At 26.9% G+C, this 14,688-nt stretch overlaps 1 protein-coding gene across 4 annotated transcripts in view; it reads right to left on the bottom strand.

Moving 5' to 3' along the window:
* LOC111675784 overlaps positions 1–14,688 on the bottom strand; it is an 81,898-nt gene that overhangs the window by 9,394 nt on the left and 57,816 nt on the right. For 2 of the 4 annotated variants that reach the window (XM_046950170.1, XM_046950171.1), the window contains exon 4: positions 12,378–12,411. The exons of the other annotated variants lie outside the window; for them this stretch is intronic. The gene's annotated coding sequence lies outside the window, so the exon portion shown is untranslated. The remainder of the gene's footprint in view (positions 1–12,377; positions 12,412–14,688) is intronic. 4 annotated transcript variants of the gene reach the window in all.

Raw genomic sequence — 14,688 nt, 5'->3', positions numbered from 1 at the left:
ATGTCCTTGTGTATGTGGTCATGCACAACGGATATACATTGTATTGATGTGTATGTGTATATTTATATAAGAGTGTGTGTCTGTGAATATTACACTTACATCTATACAAACTGTGTTCATAGCCAAAAGGTTTTGGTTATTTGTTACTCCCAATTTAGATGGTATTGTGGTTCTTCTAACATCCTGTTACTACAAACCTTGATGATAATGAACATAATCACATATTGTGATATTTTTGTTTACTTGTGTTATGGGATGTTTGCATTTTTTTAAATATGACTTACTAAACTGTTGGAATCGGCTCATTTTCAGAAAAGCACTAGAACTCTAATTATGTACTAAACTCTATAACACTTTATGACAATCACAATTGACCATATCTCCTAGAAAAAACTCGATTATAAGGGTGGGGGGGGGGGGGTTGTTTTGGTTGCGAAAAACGTAAATCGTGGTAACAAATTCCGGAAGTCTTGATCTGTAATAAACTATGTACACTAGACCGACTCACACTGTATTGAAAGCAAAACCGTGTTTTTGTTGCCCCTCTTAAAATTTACCTTGCTTTTTTTATGGTGATTCCCAAAATATTTTAAGTGTAGCGATGAACGTTCGTGATCTGGACCCTGGATCTGAATCCCATTAAGTATTAATCATAAATAATCATTTGCTCATAATTGTAATATTTCAAAATATTTAAAATTTTTAGGATTTTTATTAACGGTCATCGATAGACTAGAAATATTTTGGGAACCATTATAAAACATAACAAATATTATTTGAAGCTGGGTAAACTATGGAATTTAACATGAAAAATCGTGACCTTCATACGATATTTTCTTGAAAACTGTCTAGCTCACGAATGGACAACACTTAACCAAAAAATATTTTGGGTAACATCATATTACATAACAGCGAATATTTTCAGGGGGTAACTCAAGCACCAATTTTTGTGGATCGGTCTATGTATTTAAATGTATGACATTTCATAAGTCATTTTAATGATGTTTGGAATATTTTTTGAAATGGTTAATTCGTTATCCTATAAAAAAGCAGTTTTCGCGATATTACCTTATGTAGGTGTACGTTTTCACATAATCGAACTAGACCGACAATATTTTTTGTTTCCTTTTAACGGTGAGTGTATGTCCTGCAAAAAATTTACTTCCAAAATACTTTACGATTTTTTTTAAACTTAGTTTTGTTGTGTTGAACTTACGATATAGCAATTTGTTAGTTCCATAATAATATATATAATAATATTCACACATAAATAACTGCTTTAAAGCCTTATGCAAAAACGATTTTTAAATTAAAAAGGCATTAAATTCAATTTTGTTTGTTTACATCGATATTTTAACACCTTTAGTATTGTTAGCGAAGGTTTTTGCTGGGCTATGATCACATACAAATTCATATAATCAAAGGATTTTATGTCTGACTTATACATTATGGTAATTTATCACAAAATCTGCATATGTGTAGTATGTATGTGTCTAAATGGGCGTGCAAGCGAGAGTGTATACATACACTAAAAGTAATTTTTTTATATTTATACGAATAATAGAACTATTTTTATATATTTTGCAGTGACCAAAAAATGCTATCAATTTTGTAAACATTGACATGTAAAATTTTTCTTTTCATTCCATTTCTTTTTTGGTTACAGATTTGCTGTGCTTGTTTTCTTCTTTAAAATACAGAAACAAAATTTTGAAGAAAAAAAAACCCGATAAAAAATCCTAGCAGTTTAAAAAACAGTAAAAAGTATTTGCAAGTGAGTAAGACAAATTGTTTTATATTTTTGATTGTGTTTTAAAAATTATATTTCTAAAGGTCAGGGAATGTAAAGGTCATTAAATATATCTGAGTTAAGATGATATAATACGATTTAACAGAGACAGTATTTTTTTCTTTATTAAATTTAAGAATTATTTAAATTATTGCACTAATTTTTAATATTTCTCCAAACATAATTTTTAAAATGGTTAAATGCTTTGCGGTGTTTAAAAATAATGCCACAGCCATTTTTCCATTCTGTACTAGCACGTTTTATTACCTATCATCAACGTCATCAACATCTTTACATGCCTATACCCTTAAAAAAATTGTTCATTAGGGTATACATATTAGTCTAAAAATATCAAACGTTTTAAGAATTCAAATTTAAAATAAACTGATATACTTCTTATTTAAATTCCATTTTTTAATAAAACATTTTGAAATGCATTCTATTACACCAGAAATTTGGTTATACCTCTAGTATAAATATTATGATTTTTATTAGGAAATTTTTGCTAACGTTTCACATTTTCTCCACCAGCAACAGTAGCATAAAAAAAAGTGTATTTTCATGAATGAAAAATGAGCACTCATGAATCATAAGCATTTCTCTAAAAAAATTGTATATATGTGTATGTGTGTTTGTTAAATGATGGTGTAAGTAATGCAACAACAAACAAGAGGCACATATACACACGTAACTATTTCGATGACAAAAAATCATAGGAAAAAAACTAAAAAAGAAATGAGAAATATTAAAAAAGTAAGCGAATAAACAACTTAGCGTATACGTTACATACAATTACACCTAAGTAAAATACAATACTCATACGTATTACATATTAGGGTATGGCTTTTTTTTCAAATAAAGGATATTACATCCCTTAATCAAAATGCTAAAAAAAATAATAAAAAACATAGTCTAACATTTTGTGCTTGAACTTGCTTGATTTCAAGGTCCAAAACGAGTTGAAATTTATTTTACATACACACATTGTTTCGGAAATGTGATCCTACTTATAAATAGTTTTACTAGTTTAAAGCATTTCCAATTTAATAAACTAAGACACGTAATCCAAAAATATCTGTGACCTATGAAAAAAGCTTTTAATAAACAGAAGAATGATTTTTTCCAAAAATGATTACTGAACACGATTTGTATCTGTAAAATTTTTCTAAAAAAATATTCATCACCCTAATCCATATGTATGTTTATAAGAATGGTGGTAAAAAATGCATATCGCTCATTTACTACAAGCCTGACATAACTTATTTTCATTTTATCTCTTTTAGAAAATATTTACTATATTCGGTGTTATGGTGGTTTTCTGCTCTAAACGTCAAAACTATTTTTTTCAAATATTTGTTAAGCACAAAATTTTTTAAAAATCATTTCGAAAACATAAATTTAGATAATTTATTTAAAAATTATTTCAGAAATAGTAAACATTTTACCATTGTTATAACATTTTAGTAAAATGTCATAATATACATATTTAAAGAAGCTTTTAATCGAAACGTTTTTTTTTTTGGAATATGCCGGTTATAAGTGTTACATTTAACAAAATCAGATTTTTGACAAAACAGTTCTAAAAATTTGCGACAACAGGTGTTTTGACCATTTTCAATAGACAACTATGTTTTACATTTTTTGATTGTTACGCTTTTTTTCATTTCAGGTCACGATATGTAATGTACATAGTGTCCTAAGGTACAAACTTTTTTTGTAAAAAATAAAAAAAATCGAATGGTTCTTAGTTCTCTACCAACTGTACTCACCTCAGTATAATAAAAAAATATATTTTTGAAATTGGTCTCAAAAATTCCGATCTGATTACGGGAAAAATAATCTTAAAATGTTTATAGAGTATTTTGGTTCACAAAACGTTTTTTTATAGGTTTGAAAAAACATATTACATGTTTTCGCTTTTTATCAAAATAGGTGTCAAAATTGTCGTAATTTTGATATATGCAAAAAAATATGTAAATAATTTTCAATATATCGTTTTGTGAAATAAAAAAATTTTAATTACTTTTCTCCGATAAAAACAAAATTACGGAAATTTTGAGACTTATTAAAGACTGCAGAAGTTTTTTTCCAACATATTGTAATGAGATCAAGGTTTTCAATCACAGGTAGCGAACTGAGAATCATTTCAGAATTTTTTCTTTTATCTCCTATCTTTGAAAAAATGGTCCACGAGACATCCTAATGACACATGTGAGTGTGTGTGCTTAGCTTAATCTTTCTCTATTTTCTCCGTTTTGTATTTGAAACAACAACACAACCTACTAGTCGTCCTCGTAACAAAACACCACTTCTCTTTAAAGATTTTCATACAAACTTGCTGAGTTGTATAACGAGTGCTACATGAGTTGCTGTATATACTAGTTGTAGTTAAATGGAAAAAAAACTTTTCCTTTTTTTTTTAGTTTTTTTTCTCTAATATTATAATAAAAAATAACTTGTTATGAGCATATTTAATGCATACATTATGTAAAAAAGGATGAATGCATTCTCTATGTACTTTTGTGTATTTTTTTATGGGTATATGTTTTTGATTGATGTTGTTTAATCTAATAAGATACATAAATACATATATATGTATGATCTCATAAATTTAAACATACATTTTATTAAACGTTATTAAATTGTGGGTAGACGAAAATTGTTTTGTCTGTCTCTCCAAGCATTGAGTATTGACAGTATCACTGACGTTGGTATAATAAAAATAATAAAGACCACAAAACCGTTCTTAAAAATGCCAAAAAATTGATCCATATAAGACCACTTTAAAAAAAAATTAAATTTAAATTCAGAAACCTTTGTGATACATAAGATTCGACATGACTGATTATAATTATACGTCATTTTATTTGATTTCATTTCTCACAATAACGTCCTTTGAATTTATTACATGTTTATTGCTTAATTGTCCTTTAAATTTTTTATGATTCCACAATTTTTTTCTGATGTTGTTTTATCTTATAAACACACACACGGTGACTGTTTGTCTGCCTACTTATCTAAGTAATTGATATATCATTGCCACCAATACACTCAAACATCCTAAAGGATACTAGTATAAGGAGATAAAACCAAAATAACATAACAAAAAGGATACATATAACTCATGATTTTATAAAAAATCAATGTATAAGAAATCGTTTTTATTGAACATTTATACATATTCATATGTATTTTTGTATTTTTCTTGAAAATTTTTAGTATGTAAAATAAATGTAAACATACGTATATGTACATATGTAAGTATTTATAACTTTTGGATAGTATTTGTAAACAATAAATGAGGTCCAAACAAACAATAAACACATATACATTCAATAAAGTAGAAAAGCAACCAAAAAGATGTACATGTGTATGTATATACAGACGTGTATTGACACGACTTGTTTTCAACTGAATCACCTGACTGACTCCTTCATATTGTACATACATATATGCATTCACGACAGTTGCTTTCATCTCTTGCTACACATAAAGCACAGATTCGTTGAAATGTCACAAATTGGCATCGGTTCGATTGTGAAATTATGTAACGGAAACGGATAGAGAAGTTGTAATAAGACCAATGTCCGTTAATTTCAAGTGAGGTGATAGGGATGAGTTGTTTTTCTTTTTTCGAAACTTGCAAAGAGTAAAATAAGAATATAGAATATTAGAATAATAGTTCTGCTTAGAAATGTAAACTAAACAAGTAAGAGTGCTATATTTTGCTGTGCCGAATATTATATACCCTTCACCATACTGTATTTAAAAAATATCAATTTTATAAAATTTAAATTTATTTCGTTTTCACGACAATATTATTATTATAGTGATAGCTTAACAAAATAAACAACAACCACGCTAAACGAAATAAACACACTAAATACACATGGCAGTAAAACCAACAGACATCCAAACATACGAAACGAAGTACACAAAGAAAAAAATACACAACGCAATGAAACCAAGAGACATCCAAACATACGAAAATGAATACACCAAGAAACCAAAACAACATACACATGGCAATGAAACACACAGCCTTTCAAACATCAAAAAAGCAAAAACAAAATACACAACGCAATGAATAAGCAGTGTTGTTATTTTTTATGAAATTGTTGTTGCTTATTTTTTATGAAATTTTCAGAAATTGTCTCGGATTTTTGCTTGTATCTCCGTTGTTTATGGACGAATTTTGCTGATTTTAAATAGGAAACTTCTCGAAAGCATGTCTAATAGAATTATTGAAGATTTGGATCCCAAAGATATTTGGGCTCTTCAGAAAACTGATTTTAACAGACAGACGGACTTGGCTTAATCGACTCCGCTATCTATAAGGATTCAGAATATATATACTTTATAGGGTCGGAAAATTATATTTTGGAAATTACAAATGAAATGACAAACTTTTATATATACCCTTCTCACGAATGTGAAGGGTATAAAAATCGAGTATTAAATAAGCGATATATTTTTTACACCCTAATCACAAGCTATTTTATAAAAGGTTTATAAATTTATAAACCGTTTATAAAATAATAATATTGTTTGTATATAATGTTTTAAAAATTCTCCATTTAAAACCCACCTTGTATTTTTATTTACAGAATTTTTTTTTAAATTTTTAGTTTAGAAAATTTTATTTCTGATTAACCATAAATTCATACTTGCTTTGTATCTTAAGCACATTTTTTAGTGATTTTATTTGTGCAATAAACCAATACTCTTTCTGCCACACAATAAATTGTATGTCTATCAACACGATATCTACCTGGACTAAATGATTTTGTTCCACTTTTCAAATTGTTATTCTCGTTTATTCCAAGTTTGACCAGAATATAGTAGAAGAAAAAAATTACTATTAAACTTTTTAACTATATAATCACATAAAAATACGTGTTCTCTTAGCTTGTAGTAACCCTCAATAAGACCATAATAAGAGAATAATAGGCACTACTTCTGCTTACTTAATTCAGTCGATGCTACACACCAACCAGCACATGCAATAAGGAAGAAACCATCATATTACAATAGAGCAAAAATCAAAAAAAAAAAAAAACAAAACTTAAATCCTAAAAGTAATAAACGACTCTAGCACGTTTCATAAACATGTTCTATCTACACGGAGGATAAAATGGAAACGTGTTAAAATCTGTACTCTTTCATCATACACACACTAGTACAATTAAGGTATTATGGTTAACAAAATACATAGATACATATGTATGTATATATCTATATAGCGGCATAAAATATTTTTCAAGAGAGATCAAAAAAGTGGGAGGCATAAAATAACACATTGTCTTTAGTTTTACATTCGTATAAATTTAACACTTTTCTAATTAGGATACCATATATCCTTATGACCTTACATCCTTATAACGATTTGTCAATTATCCAAAAAAATTCTGTATAAACGAAAGTTTCTTGTAATATTGTAAAAAGTATTTCTTTTGCAAATAATAAAAAAAATAAAGTTTATTTATATCTTATAAATTCAATTTAGCAGAAATTGTTGAACATAAAGTTTCTAAATTATGTACAAAGTCCCAGCAAGAAATTATATTGAAAGGAAAAAGTTAAAATGCTAAAAATTTCTAACACGATAGCATTTTCAGTCATTATCTTACGCTTACAAGTATGTAGTTAAGTAATTACTTACTATGATCGCCTGTGTTTAGCCTAAAAAGTAGTTACTTACGTATATAGTTAATTAAAAGTTATTACTTCACTACTTTAAACTTTAAAGTAATGCAGGCGATAGAAGTCATTGAAAAGTAAGTTTTTTGATTGTTTGCTTGGATACATCAAAGTCTAGTGAAGTTTTTATGTGTTTTCTTTTTAAAAAGTTATCTAAATTTTTATTTAAAAAAATATTTTTCAGAGAAATATTATATGTTTAGAGAAAATATTCAATATTCATTACTAACCCATTGTGAACGATGGGGAGAACCCGCAGGCTTCTTATATTACTTTTAATTTCCGGGCAAATTTATTTTTTTGTGTAAAATTTCCATACGTCTTCATTTCTTATAAATAAATAAAAGCCCACAAAATATCTAATTCTACTTCCTGTAATATAATAAATAATATATTCAAGAAAAAGTTTCTTACAGAATAAATAAATCAATCAGAATTTCATTATATTTTGCTGGCAAAAAATGTTCCATATATTGAACATTATATTTTTTGTCAGCTTGTTTTATTTCACAATAGTTTTCTATATGCATATGTGTGTTATATGTATACATATATATTTTACCATTATTTTATCTACTATGTTCTTAGTGTTCATTCTTATATTCAATTTAATGTATATTGACATCTTTTGTTTTGTATTGACAGCCAACAGCAGTAGGAGCAGCATCAATAGCAAAGAGACTGACAGATGATCAGAAACGGAAAGACATACATATGTATGTATGTACTATATACTCGTAAACCATTTCATGTTTATCATTATAAAATTCTTCTACTTTCCTTTTTTTGACTTGGGAGTATTTTTTTTTTTTGGAAAAGTGCCGTTATGTATTGTTTTTCTGTCACTCTAAAAGTAAAGGGTTTCTTTTCGAAATGGTGCGTTTTTTATTAAATTATTTGTAAGTTAGTTAAGATTTACTTTATAACGTTTAAAAATCTAACTAAAGTAAAAAAAGTTGTAAGTTTATAGTGGTCAATTCTTGTAGCGATAATCTTTTCATGATTCTATAAAAGGATTCGTTCCTAATGAAAAACCCTTTATTTACAGGGACTATACTAGTAGAATTTTTACTCTTGTTGCTTTTCTCGTCTGCCAGTCATAAGTATCCTTGTGGTAACATCCGTTTTATTGTCGTTATTGTTGTAGATATTTTATTATTGTATTTGATGCACTACATACATGTGTCTGAATCTGCGTATGTATGTACATATGTGCCAAAACTCTGAACAGTGTCATGACAGAAACATAAATTAATTTCGATTTTCTTGTTAGCAGTTTTCTGTGGAAAAACATTCCAATGTCTCCTGGAAATAACGTTATTGTTGACGAATTCGATGTAAATACGATTTAAAAAACATTTGCTATTTAAACTTCTTTTGATGATAAAAGATTTAAATATTGCTTATGGACAAAAAAATTTGTATAAATATATGAACATATGTACATATGTATGTACTATGGAAGTGAAAATGGGAATTACTGGATAATGTTTTCGCCTATCATAATGGGCTAAAATTGATCCTAACCCTAATGACACCTTTTACTGAAAATGGGTTTGTTGTTAAAAAAATGATATATAAAATTATCAAATTGTGATAAAATTTGAAAAAAAGAATAAAATTGAAAAATTAATACTTTTCTAACACACTCACTAGTGCTAAGATCGACTATACATTCTTACATGTTATATTTATTTTGTAAATATATAAAAATATAAAGCATGTATCTAGCTTATATTACCAGCTGCTTAACAAAATTTATGGTAATAAATCATTTTTGTTTTTATATTTTTACTACAATAGTCTTTTATATAAGTAAGCTGTGCTTGTGCTACAAACAAGAGAGATGTGACATAAAAAATATAATAAGAAAATTATAAAATAAAATAAAGTAAAACATATCACAGGAAAAATTTCAATAAAAATGAGAAGAATATGACTTAAGAATAAAACTATATTAAAACCACTAATTGTTTTATTTGAAAGTTTAGTTATAGATTTATAAAACAATAATGGTTGCTAAGCTATTGCGAATAGGAAATAAGAACATAAATTCAGGAAAAAAATTGTCTGCATTACTTTTAAGTACTCTTAGTATAATGACATACGTAAAATTAAATAACTTTTTCACTCCCTATTTGTAAGTACTTATTGAGGTATTCATTTGTAAGCGACTGTTGTAAGTACTTGCCTCCAATGACACCTGCGGAGTTTAACTAATGAGTAATAATGCTAATGTATAAGTAGTGAAAATAAATTTTATTAGCTTCTTAACTGATTCCTTTTCAATATAAGTTTTTGCTGGAAATTTTATAATTGAAATTAAGGGAAAAATTTCTTAAGATTACTAAAACATATCGAAAACTTTTCTATTGGGTTATTAGACAAAACTTTACTTAACTAAACGAACAAAACTAAAACCAAAAATTTTAATTTATGTAAAGTTTTTGTCATACTGTTAAAATCATAATAACTCTATTAAAACTTGACAAGGTGCACCTGTTATAACAAATAAAAAGACAACAATAATATTAAGAACAACAAAATAATTGAGAAAATAGTAAAAACAACAGTGCTAAATTCGGCTATGTTTTTGGAATAATTTATTAAATATACAGATTTTCTGTATGAGGTTTTATGTGGAGGGTTAGGTTAACTATAAATCGTTTTTTCTTGAATTGTTGAATTTTATTATTACAACCAGACTTTAAAGCGAGACATAATCGTCAAAGTAATTTTTAGAAGTGATCGTTAGGGGTCATTCCTGTATAGTTTATGTCAAATTTCATTGATACAATGTGTATTGAACGCTAAAGTAAGTTACTTAACAGGCCTGTCACAGAATTTCATTCCGGTTGAAAGTGAAATTATTTCCGTATTTTTGCGGAGAAGCTTAAACAAATTTGTGACATACATAAATGTAGAATGTCCATCGCCAGACTTAAAATATATTAGGAATCATCATAACGCAAAGCAAAGTTAATTTTGAGAGTACATATATTGTCAATTTTCAATATCTAACAGCCATCTTGCTTTTTCGAATCTAGTGAAGTTGCAAAATATATTTTCTATTATAGATCTTGGACAAATATTTTGGACATCGGAAAAAGGTATATCTCTAAATTGAGTCATTGCCTCGATGAGTTTATTTTAAAGTGGGTGTAGAGATATGTATGCGTTATAAATATCAGCTACAAACGCATAATAGCCTCATCACAATAGTGGTGTAGGCTCTAAAATATATGCACCAGTTTAGGTTTTAAAACGTTAAAATATATGTACATATTACAATACAAACAACAATGACTGAACCCAAACTAAAACGAACCATACATAATCGTCATGTAACACTTCATAAAATGTTCTCAATATTGGATGAGTATGATGCTGCTGATGATGACGACAATAATGACAAGATATTGTTTTGTTTCCTGGTAAAGTAATGTTTTTATATCTTAACCCTTGTGTGTTGCTTACATTCTACATTCTACATGTTACATTTACTTTGACTTCCTACATTGATTGTATTCTGTGTCATTTACTTCAATGTACATATTTAACTATAATTCTAATACTTTGTATGTATGTGTGCGTGTGTGTGTCTTTACCTTCCTGTTAATTTGTTCTTACATTCCTGTTTCTGTTGTAGTTATATTGAAAGTCGAAAAATTAAACAACAAAAACGACAGAAACACGCATATACACATTACTTGAAGGACTTTAGCTGTATTCTACATTTTGTTATTATGCCATAATATGACAACATCAAGTAATCCTTTCCCTTTCTACACCCTTTTCCATGTCTAACAGTATTTCTCATTCCCTTTATTATTTGCTATACAAACATATGTGTATACAATACTCCTAAGTTCGAATAACAATACTTTGTGTGTGCCTCAGCATAGAAGACAAGGAAGTTATTCGGAGAAAAAATGTTATTGTGCTGATTGTATAACTAAACATGCATTAAACGGGTATATTATTGTTACATGAGTTTTAAATCCCCAGAGTCTGTATTTATATATGGTAATACACATTTTTGTATATAAAACGCTTTAAACACAACTTCAAATACATGTATACCTACTTGTGATACTCCTCTACATAGACGTGCCAAAGTGTTTAAATGTTCATTAAAGAGTATCCTATGGAAATCCTTATGGAAGAATAAAGTTTATTGTTGGAATCATTGATAGATATTTTGGTAATTTAAAAAAAAATATTGGGTCAAATTTTTGCAATTTAAAAGAAAATTTTGAGAAAATCCTCCATTTAAAAAGTTTTTAGGAAATTATCTATTGAAAGAAAATGTTCAATAGTTTTCTATTTTCGATAATTTTTTTGTAGAGAAAATTTTAGTTTTTTTTATTCTTGTAGAATTTTTGGCAATAATTTTGGAATGAAGAGAAAATTTCCAATAAATTCTTTATTTTGAAATTATTTTTCATATTTTGAGAAAAATTTTAATAAATATTCTTTTTAGAGAAAATTCCCAATTGAAAATATTCAGTAATATTGTTATTTAGAATGTACTTGTACATTTTTGAAGAGATTTCTTTAAAGGATAAACGTTTTTGATATAATGTAAGTTTTCGATGAATATTTGATAAATTTTTAATTTTTAGAATATCATTATATTATAAATGCTTTATTCAGAGAACTTTTGTCAAAAAATCTTAGGGTTTTATTGTTATCAATTTATTCTTAACACCTTTGATAAAAATTTCAAAAAAAAAAAAAAAAATTTTAATAAAATATTTTATTAATACTTATTTAAAATAATTATTTTTATTTGCAGAACTTTAATAACATTTAATAAAAAACTATGCGGTAAGTAAAATCATTGTTCTTGTTATAATAAAAATTAATTAATAACTATTATACTCACAATATACGTATATTTACTAGATATAACAATTTACCTAGAAAGAAACAAATCAAAGAAATTCATTAGGAAACATATAATCGATTAACTTTTTAATAAATTTAAATTCTCATTTAACTGTAATACCTACTTGAGGCTTTAGCTTTATTAACATACAAACGTACACCAGTTGGTTTAATAACCGGCCTAAAATCTGTGGTAGGAGATTTTCTTAACAGGACTATAAAAAAGTTTACTTATATGTGTATTATCCTGTTATATTTTCAATGTATTCCTACGAGTCAATATAAGTAGAACAATTTATTTATTGACACATATACACACAAGTTCACATGCATTGAATAGATTTTAACCGGTCTAGTGATTTTCAATAAATATACCTTTTAAAATGTCTTTATAGGATTTTCATCTTTATTACATATTTTCAACAAAATATAGAAAATAGCTAGCAAAGTCTTCTTAGAATACTTAGTGTGTTAAATTGAAGTAAATGTCATTAAGATTATAGATTATTGATTTACAATAGCTAAAAACAACTTGAATACACTTAATTGGTTATTATATTCAATATTATTTGCCTTAAATGCTGTTTAACAAATATAATAGTTAATAAGGAAATTTATTATCAATTTGGGAGTGACTTACATAACAACTTTTTTCAATAATTACTAGCACTTAGCACTATCTACTTTTGTTGTGCCTAAAATAAAACAAAACCTTAACTTCTTATTTCACATCACTTATTTAGGTACTTATTTGTAAGCAAGCGTGTTAAGTTCTTGTAACAATATATAATTACACTGTATGTATGTCAAAAATACACAGAAAAACGCAGAGGCACCTAAACTTAATTTTGGGTCGTAGAATCTAGTGACATACTTTGTTTTGAAAAGTTGGGTCAAAATTTGGCAGATATTGTGTTTTAAATTATGAACTGTTGATGAAGTGATTTTTCCTTTTTTAAATTTAAGAAAATGTAAAAAGTTTTTGATTTTTTTTAATTTAATTTATTTTCAAATAAACCAAACCTATTGGCCAAAATCGTTTACAAATTTCTACTTAAATAGATTTAAATAGACAGACGGACATGGCTTATCGACTCCGCTATGTATAAGGATTCAAAATAAATTCATTTTATTGGGTCAGAAAATTATATTGTGGAAACTACAAACTGAACCAGTCACGAGCAGAATTGCGATTCGAATGCTCGCGTGTATAGGCCTGAAAGTTCCGCTGATACAAAATGTTTGATATCAATTAGGAAAATAATTTTTTGTTATAAAAAAATGTTTTAATTGTGAAAAACATTAAACATTTTGTTTATGGACAACTTTTTACAGTGTACTACTACTAGTAGTAGTAGTCTACTAGTAAATGTTGACTTGAATACGGTTCTCTCTTGCTTAACTCACACAAATATATACTTGATAGTGTGTGTCTGCCCACCACTGATGTATACCCATCTAAAGAATCATGTGTTTCGCAAATTACCTATTACTACAATCAGATATGACAAAGATGTGTCAAACTATTTGAATGTTAAGGATTATACCATGAACAGATTAAATTTAAACAAATTTTTAATAAATTTCGATAAATCCTTGAAAATTTAATATTTAGACAAAACATTAGATTTTCTTTCTATAGAGAAATTTTTTAAAGAGATATTTTTGTGATATCATCTATTTAAAGACACTTTTGCTAAATCTTATATTTGAAGAAAAATTTTAATACAGCTGTCTATTTTTTAATAAATATATTTTAGACAATTTTTCCATTTTGGGGCCCCCTTAATGTACAATTTAGAAGATATATTTGTATATAAGCGTAATATAGTTTAATTTCAGACATACATTGATATAGCCATCGGATGGATGGATGGAATTCATCAATGATGATGATTTTCATGTTTATTTCGCATTGTGTAGGCCCTCGATTATCGGTTCTAAGGGGATTAAAACGACCCAAAAATGTGTGGTATTAATATTTTTAAATGGACATACTTTTTGTATGTCCATTTACAATTAAAGTGCTATAAAGTGAAAACTCGATTTAAAAAGAATTTAGATCTTGAAAGATAGAAGTTTAAAAACAATAGGTTTTTTGCTGCTATGTATTTTTAGATCAATTGAAATATAAATGTCCCAACACTAATAGATAATTATTTTTTAAGAGAAGACACCAAATAAAAAGAGCAACTAAATCTATTGTGTTGCTATAAATTGAAATAAAAATTATAAAATATGTTCTTAATGGATGGGCATTTATTTTTAAGATTTGCAGAAAGAGAATAAAAATACAAAACAATAAACAG

This window comes from Lucilia cuprina, chromosome 4 (assembly GCF_022045245.1).
Source record: "Lucilia cuprina isolate Lc7/37 chromosome 4, ASM2204524v1, whole genome shotgun sequence".
Lineage (NCBI taxonomy): Eukaryota > Metazoa > Arthropoda > Insecta > Diptera > Calliphoridae > Lucilia > Lucilia cuprina.
The sequence above is the reverse complement of the archived record's forward strand: the minus strand, read 5'-3'. Positions and strand labels throughout refer to the sequence as shown.